The sequence below is a fragment of the Musca autumnalis genome, unplaced genomic scaffold (genome assembly GCF_047663935.1).
Source record: "Musca autumnalis isolate F117 unplaced genomic scaffold, ASM4766393v1 scaffold_1, whole genome shotgun sequence".
In the NCBI taxonomy this organism is placed as follows: domain Eukaryota; kingdom Metazoa; phylum Arthropoda; class Insecta; order Diptera; family Muscidae; genus Musca; species Musca autumnalis.
In genome coordinates this window covers 249440158-249461761 of record NW_027411644.1, presented here as the reverse complement: position 1 = coordinate 249461761, position 21604 = coordinate 249440158, and positions in this window count along the sequence as shown.

The window sequence follows — 21604 nt, the reverse complement described above, 5'->3', positions numbered from 1 at the left end:
CAGACGAAGGCAAAGCTTGGTAACTGGTATATATATCGAACTTCATTAGATAAATGTATATGCGAAATTATGTCAGTTAATTGAAACTCCAAACTTTTCCTATAGTCCTGCTTTGGCAATCCCATTTTTCAATGTTCACAAATACTATGGTAAGTTTTATTCCTACATCATTAGTAATTGCTCTTCTATATCAGAAGATTTTATTTTTTGATCATCAATTATTGTCTACTAAAGTTTTGACAAGTTGATGGTGGCTTAGAACGCTAAGCAACATGCATTCGCTGTCTCCATTACAACGACAAAAGTTTTTTCAGGGGCAAGTCCATACTTCTTGAGAAAGCAGCTCGATAAAACATCCCTGTTCGAAGATCCTTTGGAAGTGTATACCGATACTGTTCGTTGTGGCCTTGTTTACAGCGATATTATGTTTTCCGTGGACAAGTCCACGCTTCCTGGCATACTAGTCCAAAAGTTATACGATATCCTTAAGGTACCCCCTCCGCAACACTTTTGAACTTCAATCCTATTCCACATTTTTGTCGGCAAGTTCAAATATCCAAAAAGGGCCACAAAATATTGAAAAGACCCTAAATACATTCGATATGTCGGTAGATGAATGTTTCAATTCATATAGGCTGAGGGTACATCTCTGTCGGCAAAGCCGACTGATACTTTTTTACTTTTTCCATACCGTTTCCCATATTATTTGCAGTTTTTTACACAAATCGACATTTTTGTAAGTATATGAAATTTAATACGAGTTTTATGAAACCCCAAGGAAATTTTTTAATTTTTGAATAAAATTTGAAATTTTTTTAAAAAATTTAAATTGTATTTTTTTAGTTTTTTTTTATACCACTACCATACATATTATGGAGGGTATATTAAGTTTGTTTTTCCGTTTATAACGCATTGAAGTAATAACTTGCGACTCTATAAAGTATATACAGTGATGCTCATTACTAGCTCGTACTTTATATAGTTCTGAGATAGTTTGTAGATTTGAAAAACAAATATTTTTCTAGATTGATTGTTTATTGGGTCCCTTTTAAGGATTTAAAAATGAATTTGCACAAATTGTATTTTTTTTTTACAAAAATGTACCAAACAAAGCTTTGACTCACTTTTGGTTCTGACACAAACGTTTGCAACTTAGAAAATTTGATTGAAAATCTGAAGAAATTATTTTTGTTTTGATAACACCGTACGACAATTTTCAAAAAATTGCGTTACACATGAAACGGACTATATACGTCTGCAACTATAGGAAAAATGGTATAACATGACACTTACGATTTGTCGTTTTCTCAACCAGTTGACCTTTTAAAGGACATTCAAATTTCAAAGGACAATATTTTTCAAAAAAATGTATATACTTGTACTCATCGCAAGACGCTGTTGTTGGTGTCATATTAAAGAGGAGAATATTGGCTTTATATAATAATTTTCATTTATTGCATTTGAGGATAACAAGGTCATCAAAAATGTCCTTGACAAATTAAATACTAAAAAATCCTTTGAAAACATCCTGCAATTTTGTTTTTTGACCTTGACGATTTTGACCTTGAAGATGGGATTTAGTGGATTTTATGTGTTCAGAATTAGTTCTTTAACACACAGGAGTTACAACTTTACCTCCAAGAGCAAATTAAAATTCTTAAAGATTTTGAAAATGTGAACCCTTTTGACAACAAGTCCTCAAATCTTTGCTTGAGAGGCCCATAACTTTGAAAGTTGAAGTGATAGGGAAAAATGCCAGGACACGTATCTTTTTATTTTTAGTCTTCTATCACGCTGCGGTGTCAGAATATGGTTAATAAACCATGACTCAAAAAATTACACACAGTGTTTGATACAGCCTTAACTAAAATTTTTAACCAAACTATCTGTTATTTGATATTTGAGTTTCTCTGTGGTCACGAAACTTTTCCACAAAAATCCTCAGCATAGGACCATGTTTTGATATAGCCTCATATAACGGTACCTCCCGATTTTCGGTGTTTTGAGAATTTTTGCTAATATTTTTAACCGAGCTAGCTTTATTTTGACAGTTGAGGTTCACAGTGGTGTAACTTAAGGGTCCAAGAGGTCACAGCACTTCTCCACAAAAAATGGCATAGCCATATTGTTTGACAGTACATAGGTCTACACTTGGAGATAACCTCCATTATAAGGTACCACCTGATTGAATACATTTTTTTTGATTAGATTAGATAATTTAGGCATTTGGGGTATCCGTGGTCGAAGAATGTAGGGACCTACAATTGTGGACAGGAGAGGAATCTCATTATTCCATTTTAGTTAAGAATATTTTCTGGTGGGGGCATAAGAAGTTCGCCCCGGCCAACCTTAACAACTTTTTACTTGTTTTTATACCCTCCACCATAGTAGGAGAGTATATTAAGTTTGCTTTTCCGTTTGTAACGAATGTAAATAATCATTTGCGACCCTATAAAGTATATATATTCTTGATCAGGGTAAAATTCTGAGTTGACCTGTGCATGTCCGTCCGTCCGTCGTTGGTAATCACTAAAGCATCCACAAAAATGGAGTTAGGATGCTGAAGTTTTGGGAAGATGCGTCTTTTGCTTGTAGGCAGGTCAAGTTCGATGATGGGCTATATCGGTCCACGTTTTGGTATAGCCCCAATATAACGGTACCGCCCGATTTCAGGTATTTTGACGTTTTTAGTCAAATTTTCAAACCGAAATAGCTATAATTTGAAATTTGGGGTTCATAGTGATCAAGAAACTTATATTCCGAACATTATTGGCATTGGCCAATGTTTTGGTGTAGCCCCCATATGACCGAACCTCCCGATTTTCGGTATTTTGAGGGTGTTAGCTAAAATTTTTAACATAACTAGCTGCAATATGACATTTGAGGTTCTCAATGGCTACGAAACTTCTCCACCAGAAATCGTCAATAGAGGTCCAATTTTTGGTGTAGCCTCCATATAACGGTACTTCCCGATTTTCGCTATTTTGAGGATTTTAGCTACAACTTTTAACCGATCTAGCTCTAATAGGACATTTGAGGTTCTTAGTGGTCACGAAACTTCTTCACTAAAAATCGTCAACATAGGTCCATGTTTTGGTATAGCTCCCACATAACGGTACCTCACGATTTTCGGTATTTTATGAGTTTTAGCTAAAAATTTTAACCGAACTAGCTATAATTTGACATTTGAGGTTCCCAGTTGCTACGAAACTTCCCCACCAGAAATCGCCAATATAGGTCCATGTTTCGGTATAGCCACCATATAACGGTACCTTCCGATTTTAGGCATTTAGAGGATTTTAGCTAAAATGTTTAACCAAACTAGCTGTAATTTGACATTTGAGGTTCTCTGTGGTCTCGAAACTTCTTCACTAAAAATCGTCAAAATAGGTCCATGTTTTGGTATAGCTCCCATATAACGGATATTACTTCAAAAAGTCGTGGATGTGTGCTAAACAAGTTATTAGATCTTCAGGGGTTAATTGTCAAAAACTGAAAAATTGTAGGGCTTCACTATAACCCCTTTATTTAGCATCGGCTTTATCTGTCAAGATTTTCGTTTGATGAGTGCATAATTTGCATTCTTAATTTATGTGAACGATGTAAACTTTGGTAAACGTTTAAGATTTATCTAAGCATGCCTGTGTTCGTGTGCACTGTACATCAATCAGTTAAAATGCGGCTGGTATGGCCGCATACATTTGCACAATGCAATTAAGCAATGTCAACATTTTGTGACAGAGGTCGACAATAAAGACGCTAATTATACATACCCATAATTACAAATTGAATATATTCTTTTTCAATTAACTCAGAAATCTTTAAAATATTTAAGACGAAATATTTGGCAATATTGGTAAAACTAAATCAATATAAAACTCGTTCACAAAAGTTTTCTTCTATGTTTAATGCTTAGGTCATAACTTTTGAAATTAAATGATGCTTCCTAAAAATTGCACTCCGTTCAAGCATAAAAATGATTTAAAAACACACTTAAAGTCTGATGTATTTTACACCTGCTGGCTATAAAAGTCCCATTGGAAAATGAATTTGCCCATTTTTTATGCTAATTCCCCGACAACCAACCATAAGGAAGTTAAACGCAGAGAATAAGAAACAGACATCAAACATCTATAAATAAAGGTGTAAAGAAGATAGTAAAGATATTTTAGAAAAATTTCTCACAATAAAACACATTGCCGAGAGTTGGCTTAAAGTAAAGCGGATATTAAATGCTTTAGGGCACAATGGTCAAGTGCCATGGCCGGCCATAATGTGAAAATGCTTACTTAAATATTAGAGATGCTTGTTTACTATTGGTTAATAGCGGTTAGGTAAGTTGGATGGTAGGAAGGTACCTTCTGTAAAATTGAATTGGTACTTTGGTCATAGACACACGCAGCAAATAATACTTCCTATTACTGATAATAATGAAGTTCACTTTACGCTGAATCACTTTTGCACGTGTGCTCGCTCGCATAATTGTATGTATTGCTCATATTATTATGAACTATAATATGTTGAATTAAATGTATTAAAGGAGGAAAGAAAGGATTTGGAGGAGGCCAATCACGTGATTCCCTACATTACAACATAATGCTGTGGTTTTCTGAGAAAGAAGCATATGTACGCCAGAATTGGGTTAATCTTATTTATTTATTTATTTTATTATTTTATTTTTGTGAAAAAGCTAGCGGGTTCCGAGACAAATTTAGTATTAACAAGTAAAAAAGTATCTGTCGACAGAGATATACATACCCTCAGCCTTTACGAGTTCAAACTTTCATCTAAGAACAATATATGTAGAATCGAATACCGCCTACGCAACCAAAATACTTTTTCCCAATAATAACACTGTGAACAGAAATTTTGGGGGGTGGAAAATTCCTTTTGGGGGTGAAAGCCCTTGATGAGTATATACAGAACTCCAAATGGCAGATCCGCCGTGAGTCGAACTTTTGAGTTATGGCGTGATGAATTTTTCACTGGAGACCCTATAAGCCATCAGAAATTAGCGTTATATTTTTGTTCGCTGTTGTTTTGGCTTAGTTTTGATATGACATGTTTTCAGTAAAATCTAACGAGGAATTTTTTCGTAGAACATTTCGACCTTCTAACTCGCTTCCTTCCATGTCCTTTTCGTTCCTTATTTCAAGAACCGCAATAAAAGTACCAGAAGATGACATTTTTCAGCTTTGACATATTCTGCAAAAATGCCACTCAGAAAATTTTAGGTACGGCTCTCATTGACAACTAATCGATATTGTCGCGTTTTCATGGTCCTTTTAGCATTTACCCTGTTTTTGTTCAGAAAAAACTATGATTTGTGTTTTTGTTTATTCTGTATACATATTCCAACAACCAACAGAAAAACAAAATATAGTTTTTTTCTGAACAAAAACAGAGTAAATTCAAAAAATACCATGAAAACGCGACAATATCGATTAGTTATCAATGAGAGCCGTACCTAAAATTATCTGTGTGACATTTTTGCAGAATATGTCGAAGCTGAAAAATGTCATCTTCTGGTACTTTTATTGCGGTTCTTGAAATAAGGAACGAAAAGGACATGGAAGGAAGCGAGTTAGAAGGTCGAAATGTTCTACGAAAAAATTCCTCGTTAGATTTTACTGAAAACATGTCATATCAAAACTAAGCCAAAACAACAGCGAACAAAGATATAACGCTAATTTCTGATGGCTTATAGGGTCTCCAGTGAAAAATTCATCACGCCATAACTCAAAAGTTCGACTCACGGCGGATCTGCCATTTGGGGTTCTGTATATACTCATCAAGGACTTTCACCCCCAAAAGGAATTTTCCACCCCCCAGACTTCGAGCTCCATTTTGTTGCACAGTGTAATCAGATATTGTGACCCCTTTTGGGCGTAAGAACTTTCCGCTTTTAACACATTTTCAGATGCAAAAAAACTCAGAGAGGTGAAAAACATGACACCACATTTTTTTTGAAATTAGTTTTTTTTTTGCATTTATTAATTACATAATTATTTATAATTATTAGTATAATTTATGATTATGAATATTATTAATATAATTTTTTAATTATTATATTATGGATATTTATGAAATTAGTCGTATTATTTACATTAATCGCAAAAACTTACGATTGTATACATTTACTTGTATTAAAATTGACTTTGCATGTAAATGCTGCTATAGCATTCACGTCATCTAAAGCCACCATGAAAATAAATGCTATAGCATTCACGTCCGCGAACGTGTAAAACTGTACTTTTATGAAACTTTGTGGGGGAGGTACCGGAAGTAGTAGACCGATAAAGTCCATATTTGAACCTAATCTATGTCTCGCAGAAATATTACGACGTGCAAAGTATGGACCAAAATCACTGCCTTCAAGAGTTATCGTGCACAACATTTCAGCGAAAATTTTTGAACTTTCGTGGGGTACCCGAAAGAGAAAACCGATCTCTGAAATAAAACTGCATTTGGAAAAAATAATAGGATATCCAAGGTTTGGACGGTTACTCCGTTCAGCAGATATAGCGCGTACTATTTTTATGGCATTATTAACTTTTGGGGGTGGGGAAGGTACCGGAAGGTGCCTACCGACAGTGCCAATCTTCAAACTTAACCTTAGTTTGGGCGAAATATTACAAAGTTAAAAATGTGGACGGAATCGACTGATTTGTTCGAGAGTTATCGTACGCATATTGCCATAGGGATTTTTACAGCTTTCGGGCTATTTTAGCAGAAAGTATGGAAACAAGTAAAAAAGTATCAGTCGGCTTTGCCGACAGAGATATACCCTCAGCCTGTGTATATTGAAACAATTTTTTCCCAAAAAACGCATGTATTTAGGGAGTTTTAAAAATTTTGGGCGTTTGAACTGACAAAAATTTTGATTAGGATTAGAGATCAAAAGTTTTGCGGAGGAGATACTAAAAAGAATGGATCTCCAGCCACTACATATGGTACCATAGGGGTTTTTTACAACTTCAGGGATGTTTGCTCATGGACTTGCCCCTGAAACAACTTTTACCATCGCAATTGAGGCAGCGAATGCAAGTTGCTTCAACAAAAATCAAAGCGATTCGAAAGCAGGTCTTAAAGTTAACATGTATCCGAAATTTTGTGTGGGAGGTACCGGATGGAGTGGACAAATATAGTCCATATTTGAACCTGATCTATATCTGGTAGATATATTAGGTTGTGTAAAGTATGGTCCAATTCGGCCACTCTCTTCAAGAGTTATCGTACGCACAATTTTTCCGGGCAAAGTATTTTTTTGGGCAAAGTATGGACCAAATCGGTTTCTCCCTTCAAGAGTTATCGTGCGCACAAATTTTCCGAACATTTTCGAACTTTTGTGGGGGAGGTACCGGAAGGAGTGGACCGATATAGCTCATCTTCGAACTTAAACTAAGTTTGGGCAAAATATTACGAAAGCCAAAATTTGAACCGAATCGGTTCATCCGTTCTAGAGTTATCGTGCGCTCCAGCCAGCCAGACAGACCGACAGACAGACAGACAGACGGACGGACATTGCTCAATCGACTCCAAATTGTCTGAAACACATTTCGTCCAAACATATTTGGGGTCTAAAACCATTATTTCGATGAGGCACATTTTGCCCGTATGAAAGTGTATATACCCTCGTTAGCATAAATGCTGAGGGTATAAAAACTGAAAAAACTTGAACCGTCGTTATAGGGGCAGCGAATACAAGTTGTTAGAACAAAGATAAAAACTATTCGAAAGCATGCCTTAAACTGCGTGTTTCCGAAATTTTATGTAGGAGGTACCTGAGAGGGGGAGAGGTACCTAAAGAAATGAACCGATATGGCTCATCGTCGAATTTAAATCGCCAGATTCCTTCGAGAGTTATCGTGCCCTGCAACCACTACACATTATGCCATAGGGGTACAAATTTCTGGCTATTTTCTCAGGCAGTATGGACTTGCCCCTGATAAAACGTCGTAATGGGGGCAGCGAGTACAAGTTGCTGCAACAAAAATTAAAATGATCCGCGAGCAGTTCCTAAACTGAACTTTTCCGAAAATTTGTGTGGGAGGTGCCCGAAGGAGTGGCTCGTTAGAGTCCTTATTGGAACCTCATCTCATCATGCCGGGTAGAAAGTTTACGATGTGCAAAGTATGGACCAAGTCGGTTGCTCCCTCCAAAAGTTATCGTGCGCACAAATTGTCCGAATATTTCCGAACTATTGTGGGGTAAGTACCTGAAGGTGTGGACCGATATAGCCCATCTTCGAACTTAAACTTGTTTGGACAAAATATTACGAAAACCAAATTTTGGAACAAATCGGCTCATCCGTTCGAGAGTTATCGTGCCCACCAGCCAGCCAGACAGACAGACGAACGGACATTGCTAAATCGACTCCAAGTTGTCTGAAACGGATTTCGTCCAAACATACTTGGGGTCTAAAACCGGTATTTCGATGAGGCAGATGAGAAAAATCCAAAAACAAGAAAAAATTGCAGGAAGGGTTTTTAAGATTTTTTTTGCTTGGAAATGGCCTATCACACGGGAAAGAAATCAAACGAAAATCCCGTTTCGAGAGGACTGGCCACTTTCAAGCAAAACCTAAAAAACCCCTAATAATGTGAACTTTAACATTATTTAAAAAGCCCGGCGGAGTTTTTTTTTGTTCTTTTGATTTTTCTCATCTACGAACATCGTAGTTTTAGAATCCGCAAAAACTTTCCAGCTGTAAAGACCATTCTTTTGAAGCTAGTTCAGGAGCAGCGTGTTGTTTGGTGAAGGTTCGTCCCCAAATTTGTTCCACTTGATTCACAACCCTTAAATATGAAATTTTATGGCGATTGGCTAACGTTAACGCGTGCCCCTGAGCGATCTTTATTTCAATATCAATTTGTATGGGGTCAAAGGTGATTTTTCACAAAATTGCTTACAAGCCGCAATTATTATCCAATCGACGAAATTTGTTGTTGTGGCTAAAAACCTTATCCTACAAAAATGTATGAAATTCGGGTCAGATTTTGATATCGCTCCAATATACCTTATTGGCCCATCATACGTAATTTAGGCCCTACAATATAGCTAACATTTAAATCCGATCCGTTTTAAATGATTTTACTGCCACAATAATGATTTTTTAAAAATTTGTTCAAAATGTAAGTACGAAAAGTACTAATAGGTACCGACAAGCGCTAGAATGAGGGTTACAGATAGGGAGTAGGAAAGAAATTCAAACTAAATTTTGTACCAATTGTATATTTTGAGCAGATATACCTTATAATCTCGGAATTTGGTGTGGGAGTAAAGGTTGAGAAGTAGGCTTGATATAAGTTATTGATTTTGGAAATGTTTTCGAAAATTCCTAAATGGTACAAAATTTGGTACAATTTGAATTTGAGTGAACGGATAGAGAAAAGTACTAAATGGTACTAAATTTGGATTTGGGGGAACGAATAGAGTTGGAAACCCGTAATTTAGAATTATGATTACTGTTGGAGTGTAGGATTGAGATTTGGAGGTAATTTTGTGAATTCCTACAAAATTTGGTACAATTTGAATTCGTGTGAACTGATAGAGATTGAATCCTGAAATCTGGACTTAAGATTACTGTCTAAGTGTAGGATTGTGGTGGTTTCGGAAACACGTACTTATGTGGAGAAAATGACTAAATGATACTAAATTTGGGTTTCGGTTAACGGACAGTGATGGAATCCTGAATTTTGGTATTAAGATTACTGTTGGAGTGTAGGAATGAAGTATAGAGGTAGATTCGGAAATTTATGGTACTAAAGTTAGTACATTTTAGTTAAGTGTAGTGTTGGGATATGGAGGTACCCAACATACCAAGTAAAGATTATAATTAATGGGACTTGAGAATAGTTACTCTGTTCCAGAACCTGCAAGAAGCTACTATTTTTTACAACGATAACTTTTTTGCCTTTATGTTAACGGAACAAATTATAAAAATTAGTAGATTCTTGCAGTTTTGGAACAGGCCCAATATTATAATAAAATATAATTAAAAAAATTAAATTTCAGTGTTTTATTCGAAATGCACTTAAAACTAGAAAATAATTTGTCGCTTAGCCTCAATAAATATATTCTTTCTCATGATGGAATCTCTCAAATAAAACGCTTGCCGTTTAATTTTGCCACCATTTATAATTTAAATGCAAGCGTTTTATTTGAGAGATGCCATCATGAGAAAGAATACATTTATTGAGGCTAAGCGACAAATTATTTTCTAGTTTTAAGTGCATTTCGAATAAAACACTGAAACTTAATTTTTTAATTATATTTTATTTTTAACTTTATAGTAAATACATTTTTTTGATCACTAAGAATATTATAGTCAATTTAGACCGAAACATTAGATAAAAACTTAAAAATGCCTGAAATCGTGTAGTACAGTTATAAAAAGGCTATACCAAAACCTGGGCCCTATTCCACGAAACAACTTATCAACTTTTCATTTTGCACTTATCAATATTTTTGACAATGCTCAAAGTTAAGTGTTCCACAGAACCATTATTTTTTGATAAGTGATAAGTTGTTAATTATAAAGTGAGTTTGCTTACTTTTCAAAATAATGTAGCTCTTTTTTTGATTTCTGTTCCACAAACCTTATTTCTGCTAAGTGAAAAGTTGTAACGGCAAAGCTTATTTTGCTAAGATTTTGCAAAAAATTTGCTCTTTTGTTCCACAGATAACTCTGCATTTTGATTTTGCACATCAAATTTTGATAAGTTTGCCTTAAATTTGCGAGGTAAACGTTCTCTTTGCCAATTTACATTGTTAAAGCGAGATTTTGTTCGGAAATACTGAAAACACGGTTATGACAAGAAATTGTAAAGATTTTTCCGAACTTCTACCCTCTGAATCAACCATCCTACTTCGAACTCTCACTATCCGAAATTCCACCCTACGAACAACCCCATTCCGAACTTGCACCCTGCGAACAACCTCACAAATCGATGTTTCTCGATTTTACATTTAGACTAAACTCTAATTGAGAGACTATTTTTATTTATTACTATACCCTCCACCATAATATTTCATTTGTAACTTATCGAAATAATCATTTGCGACCCTATAAGGTATATACATATATTTTTGATCAGCGTAAAATTCTAAGTTGATTTAACCACATCCGTCCGTCTGTTGTATTCACGCTATCTTCCGAACGAGTTGATATAGGGGGATGAAATGCTGTTCACACGTGTCTTAAATTAAGTTGGAAGTTGAGCTTTGTTATAGCCCCCTATAGCAGTGCCGTCGATTTCAGCTATTTTAAGGCTTTTAGCTACATTTTCAGAACGAATTAGTTTCAATATGCTTCCAAAACTTACCGACATAGGCCCATCTTTTATTATAGACATATACCGCCCTATTTCAGCTAATTTGTGGTTATTAGCTACATTTCCAGGCCGAATTAGGTATAATTCAGTCAATCACCAAGAAACGTCTCCACAAAAAGTTATGGATATACGTTTTTTTATAGCCTCCATATAGCAGTACCGTTCGATTTCCGCTATTTTAAGGTTTTTAGATACATTTCTAGTACGAATTAGTAATAATTTGACAAGTAACTTCTCTACTTTGTGGAGAAAGAAAACTAATTACTCTATGCCGAACATAACGTTTTTTACTTGTTTGATTTCGCTTAATTTTATTGTATTTTATTTTATTTGTATTTCCCTTCATTTTATTTTAGATTATTTTATTTCACTTAATTTTATTTTCCTTTATTTTATTTATTTTGTAACTTTAATTTTATTTAATTTTATTTTATTTCACTTCATTTTATATTGCTTTATTTTTTTATTTTATTTCATTTTATTTTTATACCCTACACCACTATGTGGGGAGGGTATTATAAGTTGGTTTTGGCCAAAAAGTTTGTAACGCATCGAAATAATGGTCGTAGACCCATACTTATATATACCATATATACTTCCCGAAGGGGAAGAAGCCTATTGATTTTGGTGATGGTCGGATAATATTTAGGGGTCGGAAAGGGCAAAAAACTTAGGTGGATAAAAAGACAACGTTTTTTTTCCAAAGCGAATATATCAGCTTCTATATGGGGTATACCAAAAGCAAAACCTGACAATGAAAGCAGAAAATATCACCTTTCGAATGATGTAAAGTAGGTGCTCGTAAGTGATCAAACAACGAAGATATCACAATAGTAGCAAATAAAACCCCAATTTTAATTTTTGCGAGTTTAATTATATTGACGAATATCACAGCTTTGGTTGAAAATTTTCCAAAAGCAAAGCCTGACTATGAAAGTAGAAGATCGCGTCTTTACAATGATGCAAACTAGGTCGGCGTAGGTAACCAAATAACGGAGATATCGCATTAGTCGGTAATACATCCCATTTTTCTATTTTTTGGAAATCACGCTACAGGTCGCAATTTTGATCGGATAGTCACGAAAATTTGAGGGTTAATGGGGGTCTCACAGAAGAAGAAGCCTATTGATTTTGGTGATGGTCGGATAATATTTAGGGGTCGGAATGGGCAAACACTTATTTTGAGAAAAGTCAACATTTTATTTCAAAGCCAATATCTCTGTTTCTTTAAGAAGTATATCAAATGCAAAACCTGGCAAGGAAAGTAGAAAATATCACCTTTCCAGCGATATGAATTAGGTTGTCGTAGGTGGTCAAATAGCAGAGATATGGCAATAGTCGATAATGCATCCCATTTTCCGATTATTTTGTAATCACACCACAGGTTGCAATTTTGATCGGATCGTCACGAAATTTTAGGGGTTAATGGGGGTCCCAAAGAGGAAGAAGCCTACTGATTTTAATGATGGTCGGATAATATTTAGGGGTCGGAATGGGCAAAAACTCATTTGGAGACAAATTCAAAGTTTCATTCTTTGTGAATATGTATATTGGCTTTTAGTAGTGGTATTCCAACGGCAAAACCTGTCAATGGAAGAAGAAAATATTACCTTTACATTGGCGTAAAGCAGGTTGGCGAAGGTGGTCAAACAAGGGAGATACCACAATAGTCGGTAATGCATCCAATTCTGCCATTTTTTGCAATCAAGCTACAGGTCGTAATTTTGATCGGATGGTCACGAAAGTTTGGTTGCTTATGGGGGTCCCAGAGAGAAAGAGGCATATTATTTTTGGTGGTAGTCGGATTATATTCCCTAAAATAAATGTTTACCAATGAAAACCTTATGCACAGGGGTAGTGGTGTAGGGTATCACATGGTCGGCCCCGTCCCGACTATAGCCTTTGCTCACTTGTTTTATTTTATTTTACTTCATTTGATTTATTTTGATCTTATTTTAATTTATTTCGTTTAATTATTATTTAATCTTTATTAAAATTATTTTATTTTATTTTTATTTCATATTAATTTATTTTGTTTTATTTTATTTTTTTAATTTTATTTTATTTAATTTTATTTTATTTTATTTTACTTTAATTTTATTTTACTTTAATTTTATTTTACTTTATTTCACTTAATTTTATTTTATTTCACTTTATTTTATTTTAATTTATTTTATTCTATTTTATTTTTTATTTTATTTTACTTCATTTTATTTTATTGATCTTATTTTACTTTATTTTAATTTAATTTATTTCGTTTAATTTTATTTTATTTTATATTATTTTATTTTATTTTGTATTATTTTATTTTAGTTTGTTTCATTTTATTTCTGTTTAATTTAATTTATTTAATTTTATTTTATTTACTTTTAATAAAATCAGTTTCATTTCATTTTTTCGCTCGTCTCAATTTTACATGTCTTATTTATTATTGCCAAGTAAAAAATAATGCAAAGATGATAAAACGTTCTGTGGAACAAATATCATTCACACTTTGCAAGAGAACTGAGAGTCTTACCAATATGGCTGAAAAATTGAGCAAGAGAGCACAACAACTGTGCTAAAAGAAAAGTGATAGACAAATTTGCTAAGTGCAAGGGAAATTGAAAAGCAATTTTGTGGAACCAAAAAAGGGTTATCACTTTTCAAAATAACTACTTTTTGATAAATGCAAAATGAAAAGCGATAAGTTGTTTCGGAATAGGGCCCTGGACTTATGCCCATAATTTTTGGTGGGGAAGTTTCTGTACCATTGGGGACTCCAAATGCCAAGTTACAGCCAATGCTGGCTAAAAATGAAGATAAAATCCTTAAAACACTTGTAATCGGGTGGTACCACTATATGGGGGCTGTATCAAAACCTCGACCTATGTCACAATTTTCGGTGGAGAAATGTCTGTAGCACTGGGATCTCCAAATGCCAAGTTACACGCAATTCGGTATTAAAATGAAGATAAAATCCTTAAAACACTTGAAATCGGGCTGTACCGCTATATGGGGGCTATACCAAAACATGGACCTACATATGTCCTTAATTATACCCTATACCACAATGTGGAAAAGGGTATTATAAGTTTGTTTTGGTAAAAATTCATGTAACACCGCGAAATATTCGTCGGAGACCCCCAATGTGGTATACCAATCTTCATATCTCGACGAGATAAAGCGATTTTGAGATGTGTGTCTGTTCGTCCGTCCGTCCGTCCGTCCGTCCGTCCGTCCGTCTGTCCATTATAAATTGTAAACACGCTCCAGGCCGCAATTATGGACCGATCGTCACGAAATTTTGTATGGAGGTCGGGTTCAGATCAGAATAGATCCCTATTCTTATTGGTGATGATCGTGAAATATTTAGCGGGTGAAATGGACCAAAAACAAAATATTTATCCAATTTTCTAGCGGCTCTGTAGGTCTCAATAATAGTCCGATCAACGCGTTATTTTAAAGAAGGTAAGAGTATATCACAAAGGAGAAGCTTGCAATTTGAGATGGCGATCGGATAATATTTAGAGGGTTAAATGGACCAAAACTTTTGTGTGAAAATTGTGAAAATTTTTAATATACAGCTTATATCTTAATTCCTGGAAGTGACATTTCGGACAAGTGAGATATACTTGAAAGTGGAACGCTTGACCTTTCAATTGATGCCAATTATGTTGGTGTGCATGATCAGATAACAGAGTTATAGCCCAATATATTCCGTTATTTGTTTGTAATGTAATAAAAAACTCGCTAGAAGTCGCAATTATACATCAATAGTCACGAAATTTTGCACCGGGTAAGAGTAGAGGTCGAAAAAGATGCCTACAATTTTGAATGATCTGATATTATTTAGCGGATGAAATGGACCATTACTTTTGTATGAAAAATATAAACATTTTATTTTTGGTCGATATTTTAATTCGACGAAATATTCGTCGGAGACCCCCAATGTGGTATACCAATCTTCATATCTCGACGAGATAAAGCGATTTTGAGATGTGTGTCTGTTCGTCCGTCCGTCCGTCCGTCCGTCCGTCCGTCCGTCCGTCTGTCCATTATAAATTGTAAACACGCTCCAGGCCGCAATTATGGACCGATCGTCACGAAATTTTGTATGGAGGTCGGGTTCAGATCAGAATAGATCCCTATTCTTATTGGTGATGATCGTGAAATATTTAGCGGGTGAAATGGACCAAAAACAAAATATTTATCCAATTTTCTAGCGGCTCTGTAGGTCTCAATAATAGTCCGATCAACGCGTTATTTTAAAGAAGGTAAGAGTATATCACAAAGGAGAAGCTTGCAATTTGAGATGGCGATCGGATAATATTTAGAGGGTTAAATGGACCAAAACTTTTGTGTGAAAATTGTGAAAATTTTTAATATACAGCTTATATCTTAATTCCTGGAAGTGACATTTCGGACAAGTGAGATATACTTGAAAGTGGAACGCTTGACCTTTCAATTGATGCCAATTATGTTGGTGTGCATGATCAGATAACAGAGTTATAGCCCAATATATTCCGTTATTTGTTTGTAATGTAATAAAAAACTCGCTAGAAGTCGCAATTATACATCAATAGTCACGAAATTTTGCACCGGGTAAGAGTAGAGGTCGAAAAAGATGCCTACAATTTTGAATGATCTGATATTATTTAGCGGATGAAATGGACCATTACTTTTGTATGAAAAATATAAACATTTTATTTTTGGTCGATATTTTAATTCCTTGAGGACATATATATTTGGCAAAGTAGCATACATATGGAAAAAACTACAGACCTATCCTCTGATGTAATTTGCAATAAAGTGTTTGATAGATAACGGGCCTACTGCCTAATAAATAATGAGTTCTGTGTAGAGAACCAAATTTTAATCCCATGCTACATATTATCTCTCCAAAAGTTTATGTAACACCACGAAATATTCGTCCTAGGCCCCTTATTTGGTATGCCAAAATTCATATCTCGACGAGATAAAGCTATTTAGCGATGTGTGCCCGTCCATTAAAAATTGTAAACAAGCTTAAGGCCGCAATTATGGACCGATTGCAACGAATTTTTTAAGGAGGTTGGGTTCGGGCCAGAATAGAAATGATTAGTTTTTGGTGATGATCGAGAAATGTTCAGGGGATGAAATGGACCAAAAACAAAATTTTAACCAATTTTGTAGCGGCTCTGTAGGTCAAAATAATAACCCTCAAAATTTTAAACAAAGTTTGAGTTTATGATGAAGAAGAAGCGTACAAACCAACGTGTAGATCAGATAATACTTAGCGGGTTAAATGGACTGAAACTTTTGTGTGAAATTGATAAAAATGTCAATAACGTAGCGGTTAAACAACGGAAGTAGTAGTACTACATAAGTGGGTTTCATTACATTTTAGTTTGTCCCAATTTACATTAGGCGAGTTTACTTGCGGCAATTGTCAGTTAGTAGGTGAGAGAGGGTGCTGAGAGGCAAAGGGTTACCATATGCCTCACCTCTCTCTCCTACAAAATGACAATTGCCGCAAGTAAACTCGCCCAATGTAAATTGGGACTTTGTGTGAACTAAATTTTCTTTTCCAGCTACAAAAATGTCTTTTCATGCTAGATAACTTTTTGGTTTTGGTCATAAGTATTATACATTACATCTCTGATATTAAATTTTCACAATCATTGAAAAGAAGTTCCGTGGAGAGCGATTGTCCAGGGATAGTGGTATAGGGTATCCCATGGTCGGCTCCGTCCGACTATAGACATTTCTTACTTGTTTTTAATGGGTACGTTTTTGTACCATTGGAAACCCTAGTTGCCAAAAAACAGCCAATACGGGCTTAAAATGACGATAAAATACCTTAAATCGAGTGATACCGCTGGTTTTGGTTTCATATTCATGTACTGTCATCCAAATCTGAAGAGTGTACAAAGTTTTAGTTCGATTGGTCAACTACAACTGTGTGAAAAATGAGTTACCAGATTTGAAAAGCATGCAAAATTGAACACTGTACAACGCTGTAAAAATGGACCAATATTGGTTTTGATTTCATATTCATGTATTGTCATCCAAATCTGAAAAGTTTACAAAGTTTTAGTTCGATTGGTCAACTGCAACTGTGTGAAAAATGAGTTACCAGATTTGAAAAGCAAAATACCGGAAATCGGGTGGTACCGTTATATGGGGGCTATAGGAAAAAATTGACCCATATTGGTTTTCATATTCACGTATTGTCATCTAAATCTGAAAAGTGTGCAAAGTTTTACTTCGATTGGTCAACTGCAACCGTTTTAAAAATCAGTTACCAGATTTGAAAAGGGGGGTGAGTTAGATACCGTAAAACACTGTAAGAATGGATCAATATTGGTTTTGATTTCATATTCATGTATTGTCATCCAAATCTGAAATGTGTGAAAATTTTAAGTTTGATTGGTCAACTGCAACTGTTTGAAAAAATAGTTACCAGATTTGAAAAGCAAATTAGATAAAACACTGTAAAATAGTGTAAAACTGGTCCAATATTGGGTTTGATTTCATATTCGCGTATTGTCATCCAAATCTGAAAAGTGTGCAAAGTTTTAGTTCGATTCGTCAACTGCAACCGTGTTAAAAATTAGTTACCAGATTTGAACTAAACACACACCAAAGCAAGTTAAATAAAACACTGTAATAATAATTTATGTTTATTAATATTATTATAATTTTTTTATTTATTATATAAGGATATTTATGAACTTAGTCGTATTATTTACTTTAATTACAAACATTTACGATTGTATACAAGTTAATGACTAAAAATTTACTTTGCATGTCAATGCTATAGCATTCACGTCTGCGAACGTCTTAAACTGCACTTTTATAAAATTTTGTGTGGGAGGTACCTGAAGTAGTGGACCGATATAGTCCATATTTGAACCTAATCTATATCTCGCAGAAATATTACGATGTGCAAAGTATGGGCCAAATCGGCCACTGCCTTCGAGAGTTATCGTGCACAACATTTTAGTGAAAAGTTTCGAACTTTCGTGGGCGTACCCGAAGGAGTGGGCCGAATGACCCATCTTCGAACTTTAACTAAGTTTGGTCAAAATATTACGAAGGCCAAATTTTGGATCTAATCGGTTAATCACTTCGTAAGTATTGTGCGCTCTAATCACTACATATGGTGCCATAGGGGGCTTTAACAACTTTTGGACCATTCTCTCAGCCCCTAAAAAAACGTGTACCGTCTTAATGGGAGCAGGAAATGCAAGTTATTATAACAAAAATCAAAGCGATTCGAAAGCAGGACTTAAACTGCACTTTTGGGTGGGAGGATGAGCTAAAATTTTGAAATATTTGGAGGAGGTTTTGAAAATTCATACTAGTGCAATAATTGTTTTTGTGTAATAGATAGAGCTGGAAATGATAACTGCGGTTGACATATAGTTGACATGTTTACAAAAAGTACTGTATTTGGTATTGAGAATAAAGCTGAAATTATATAATTTGGAATTATACAATTAGTGTACTTAAAGTTCTGAATGGTAATAAACAATAACTGTACTAAAAAGAGTGTAAAGGGTCATTTTATATATATAAAAAAATATGGCCTGAGGAGAATATTGCAGACCTAGATCAAGAATATCGAAATCTAAAACAAATATTTCAAAATGTTTGTACGTTTCTTTTCGTATATTAAGAAACGGGTCCAGCTTGAAAATTCACGCTATAGGTGCAATTGTAATTCGACTGTCATGGAATATTACATTTTCGAAGGAAGTAACAGAATGGATCCAAACTTTGTATCTCGCGAAATTTCTTCCAGACATAGTATAGGTTCGAATATTAACACGTTCGCGTACGTGAATGCTATAGCATAACACACAATAGCCGGATGCACAACCAGCTTTGCAAAGAAAGGAACAGTAGGCAATTGTCCATTGGAAATATTCTATGCAAGTCCAATCTGCACTCGCAAATTTGAGTTATTCTTTTATTGGAGGTATTTAATTCATAGAAGTCGCACAAAGAAAACCATGCAGAATATATTCAGAAAAATATTTTAAAAGTTGTTTATAGAGAGTAAAACATACTAACATTTTTAGGTTTTCACGATTTTGCTTAGAAACCGCAAGACCTATGGAAAAGGGACTAAAAAATTCTCTACAAGATTGATTTTTATGATATTTTCGTAGGTTTTACCGATATATAGTTCAAATTGGATATTGAAGTTCAAATTGGGACAATGCACTCACTGACTGTATCGCCTCCTTATAAAACAATGTCATACATGGTGCTCCTTAACTAACTTTAATTGAAAACCGCTTACACCTCGGACCTTTTTGCGGATTCCTAAACAGCGATATTCAGATGAGAAAAATCCAAAAACAAGAAAAAATCATTGGAAGGATTTTTAAAATTTTTTTACGATTTTGCTAGGAAATGGCAATTCCTTTAGAAACGTGTCTAAAGAAAATGTTGTAGACAATTTTCACTGCCATTTCCAAAAAAACTAAAAAACCCTAATAATGTGAATTTTGACATTATTTAAAAAGCCCTCCGGCGATTTTTTGTTCTCATCTACGAACATCATAGTTTCAGAATCCGCAAAAACTTCCCAGGTGTAAGCACCTTTCTTTTGAAGTTAGTTCAGGCGCACCGTGTTGTTTGTTGAAAGGTCAACCCCAAATTTGTTCCACTTGAACCACAACCTTTAAATATGAAATTTTATGGCGATCGGCTAACGTTAACACATGCCCCCTGACCGATATTTCTTTCTATAGCAATTTGTATGGGGCCAAAGGTGATTTTTTCACAAAATAGCTCTATTAGCCGCAATTATTATCCAAGCGACGAAATTCGTTGTTGTTGCTAAAAACCAAATCCTAAAACAATGTGTGAAAATCGGGTCAGATTTTGATATCGCTCAAATATACATATTTGGCCCATTTCAGGTAATTTAGGCCCTACAATATACTCGTAAATAGCGGTTGTGATGAAACTAGAAGTGAATGCGAACAAAGTGAAAGTGACGAAATTACGAAAAGTTTTATAATATGAGGCAAAATGCCGTTTCAGGCACTTTGGAGTCGAAATAAAAACGTCCGTCCGTTGGTCTGGCTGTAGTGCACCATAACTTTAGAAAGGATTAACCGATTTGGTCCAAAATTTGGCATTCGTAACATTTTGTCCGAAATTTCTTTAAGTTAGAAGATGGACCATATCGGCCCACCACCTCGAGTACCCAACAAAAGTTAATTTTTTTCGCAAAAATTCTGCGCACTATAACTCTCGAAGGGACTAACCGATTTGGTCCATACTTTACACATCGTAATATTTTGACCAGACATAAATTTTGAATATAGACTATATCGGTTCATTCCTTCGGGTACATCCTACACAATCCTTTTGATTTTTATTGTAAGAACTTGTATTCGCTGCCCCATTACGATGCTGCAAGTTTTTTCAGGGGCAAGCCCATACTTCCTGTGAATATGAGCTGAAAACTGGATGGAGCGCGCGGTAAGTCTCGAACGGATAAACCGATTCGGTACAAAATTTGGCAATTATAAAAATTTGCAATTGGGTGCCATCGTGGTGCAATGGTTTGCACACCAGGCTTGAACGCTGAAGGTCGTGGTTTCGATTCCCCTGCCAGGCAACATGAAAAATTTCCAACGGTGGAAAAAAATCGTCAGTAATGTTGGCGACATTTCCTTATCTACAGGTGGTGTCTTAAGACTTAGCGATAAACAGTAGGTCCAATATCATTGGGCTAATGTGAATCGGGATGCACTCACTGATATGTGATAAGTCTCCCTTATCCCATCTGGGATGTTTGTGGAACAATTATTATTATAATATTTGGCAAGTTCTAAGATGGGCCTTATCGGTCCACTCCTTTGGGTTCCTCCCCCACAAAAGTTCAAAACCTTTCGCTAAAATGGTGCGCACGATGACTCTCGAAGGCAGTAACCGATTTGGTCCATACTTTGGACATCGTAATATTTCTACGAGAAATAGACTATATATGTCAACTCCATAGGATATCTCCAACAACAAATTTCGGAGAAGTGCAGTTTAGGACCTGCTCTCGAATCATTTTGATTTTTTTCTGCAACAGGTTGCACTCAATTGCACCGCTATTACGATGGTACAAGTTTTTTTCAGTTGCAACTCCATACTTCTTAAGAAAATGTCCCGAAAACATCGGTCCACACTTTGTATATCACAATATTTCTTCGAAAATATTCGCTAAAATGGTAAGCGCGATATCTCATGAACAGATTTGGTTCAAACTGGTTCATAAAAACGATTTGGTTCAA